At 36.6% G+C, this 2845-nt stretch overlaps 1 non-coding gene across 1 annotated transcript; it reads left to right on the forward strand.

Annotated features, from left to right (window-relative positions):
* The first annotated feature begins 511 nt into the window (after positions 1-511).
* On the forward strand, positions 512-583 carry TRNAE-CUC (transfer RNA glutamic acid (anticodon CUC)). The gene has a single exon. It is a non-coding gene; the product is annotated as a tRNA-Glu (tRNA).
* The last annotated feature ends 2262 nt before the right edge of the window (positions 584-2845 follow it).

A 2845-nucleotide genomic window follows, 5' to 3' on the forward strand; every position in this document is an offset into this window, starting at 1 on the left:
CATATACATATATATATATATATATATATATATATATGTTATATATAAATTTTGGTTTAAATAATATACTATCCCTATATATGTGCATATATATGTTATATACATTTAAATTTTGGTTTAAATAGACTATCCCTATATATATGTATACAAATACGTGTGTGTGTGTATATATGTTATATATATATATAAATTTTGGTTTTCAATAACACACTATCCCAATATATAAAACTATATGCTATTATATATAAATATATAATATATATAATTGTATATGTATGCTATATAGTATAAATACATACAAGTTTTATAGATACATATAAAATACTATATATATTAATGCATATACACATGTTAATAGTATTTTATATGTATTTATAATACACATATGTATTTACACTCTATAGTATCTATTATATAAATATACCTAATATACATAATATAATGTATAACATAATATATAATTTGTGTATAGTTTTGAAATGCAGTGTATTAACGGAAAATTTGCGGGAATTCCCTGGTGGTCCAGTGGTTAGGACTTGGCACTCTCACTGCCGGGACCCGGGTTCAATCCCTGGTCGGGGAACTAAGATCCCACGTGGTGAACGGTGTGGCCTAAATAAATAAAATTAAAAAAAAAAAAACCCAGAAGATTCGAGGTACTGTAAAGCTCACAAGTGAGAAGATCACTGTCATTGAAAAACTAGTTTGTTACCTACAGCTCCCAGAAGGAGGGGCACAGCACACAGCCCCAGGGCTGGTCAGGAGCAGAGGGGAGGGGAGAAAAACATGGAGAAAGAGCCTTTACTGTGGTTATGACGGTGAGGAACAGGTGAGGCAGGCTTAGGATTGGCTAGTTTGGATCATTTCAGCGGGATCTGGGAGAGAGGGGCTGTCCCTGTGTGTCTGGTACCTGCTCTGGGGGGGATGAGGGCAGGTGGATGGTGGTCCAGAGTATGGGAGCCCCATAGGGGAGGAGATTGGGGTGTGGGTCCTAGACTGATTGGTTTGTATTTGAAAAATGCACTTGGGGGCTAGTTACTGTCTCTAGGAAGTCACTGGTCCTGGGAGATGCGGTCCCTTATGGACAGCAAAATCCAAATGTCAAAGCATCAGACTACAGAAAATAAAGACGTGGTTATTTGACTATTCCTCCCTCTCTCTCTCTGTCTCTCTCTGTCTGTGTCTCTCTGTCTCTCTCTCAGCACTGCACTAAGCTTGAAGTCTACATAGAGCCAGCAGATGCAGGCTGTAGCAGGTTTTCGACTATCATCTTCTACATGCTCAACGGAAATGAATCATTATTTCCTTCAGGCTTCGACAGATAAATCCATTCTTTTCTCTTCTGAACACAGAGGCGCTGTTTTAATGCAGTTACTCCCATTCAAAATCCAATCAGATAGAGTCTCAGATAATTATAGCAACATTAACTGCAGTATCCTTGAGTATTGCAAAATTGTCCTTGGAGAGTTTGAAGAGAACTTTGAGGTCGTCCAGGAGTTTGGTGGACGCCTAAAAACTAATGTCCTAAGGGAGATGACCTTGTCCATCAAGACTGGCAAGCCTGCTGACTGCTTCCATGCTTGAGTTTGGGGAAAATAGTTATTACTAAAAAAGAGGACGTGCCTGTGTATCAATACATGCCTTAAAATAAGAGGTCAGCATTCCAGACTGGCCATGAGAAAATGACACAGAAGCATTGAGTTTGCTTGAATTTGATACATTGAATCAGGTGTTCGTGAACCATGGCCATGGATCAGGTCCAACCTAACAACTGATTTATAATATAATCTTTATCAGAAAATAGCCACGATTCATTTCTATGGCTGTATGAGAACTAAAGGAGTAGAATTGAGTAGTTCCAACAGAGCCCTTATGGTCTGCAAAGCCCAAAATAATTATTATTTGGATGTTTTACAAAGAAAAAGTTGTCCCACCCTGTTCTAGATCCAGGCAGAGAACGTGTGTGTTAAAAACGATGCGCTTATTATATTAGCTGTGTTAGCGGAGCCTACTGTGGTCATCACTTGACAATATACATAACTTGAACCATCATGGTATATGCCCTAAACTTACGGTGATATATATATCAATTATTTCTCAGTAAAACTGGGGAAAAAAGAAACGTGCTGAGGGAATACACAGTAGCTGTTCTACATATTGAGACTGAACACTATGATTTTTATATGCATTTATTTTTTCTTTAGAAGACAAGAAAAAAATCACAATGATCATAATCAGAATAATAGCAATAATGTATTCTTTAATCTCAGGCAACATTGTAGTTTTGGGTCTGGCATCAAAGAGAAGTGATAGCGTATCATTGGAGCCTTAAACTCTTTCTTCAGATATTTTATCGTGAAAGAGCGTATTCTGTCCAAAAGTGCTGTGGTTGAAATGAGATACAAAACCCTCAGAATTATGACCAAAGAGAGCAAAAGAAAAACTCCCATATGTTCATATAATTCTGGAAATAATCCAGTATGTACGTATAATTCTTGCAGTACACATTGAAATGCATAGAGATGCTTTTAAAGGATGTTTTAAGAACTGGATTTGCATGTGATTATATGAAATGTGTGGAATTTCATGTATGGAACTTGTTCTTTGAAACTAACTCTCTGACATAAATGTAGACACTGACCATTTATAACCAGGAATGGCTGGTGGTTACCATATTGTACAGCTCAGATACGGAACATTTTCATCACTGCAGAGAGTTCCACTGGAAAGTATGGCTCTAAAAAATAGAACGAATTCTGTTTCTAAAAGGCAAATCATTCATAATTCTAAATATTGCGACATCTTTTCTAAAGTGAAAATACTTACTTCATAATGCATTTTTCAA

Source organism: Eschrichtius robustus (assembly GCF_028021215.1).
Source record: "Eschrichtius robustus isolate mEscRob2 chromosome Y unlocalized genomic scaffold, mEscRob2.pri SUPER_Y_unloc_1, whole genome shotgun sequence".
In the NCBI taxonomy this organism is placed as follows: Eukaryota; Metazoa; Chordata; class Mammalia; order Artiodactyla; family Eschrichtiidae; genus Eschrichtius; species Eschrichtius robustus.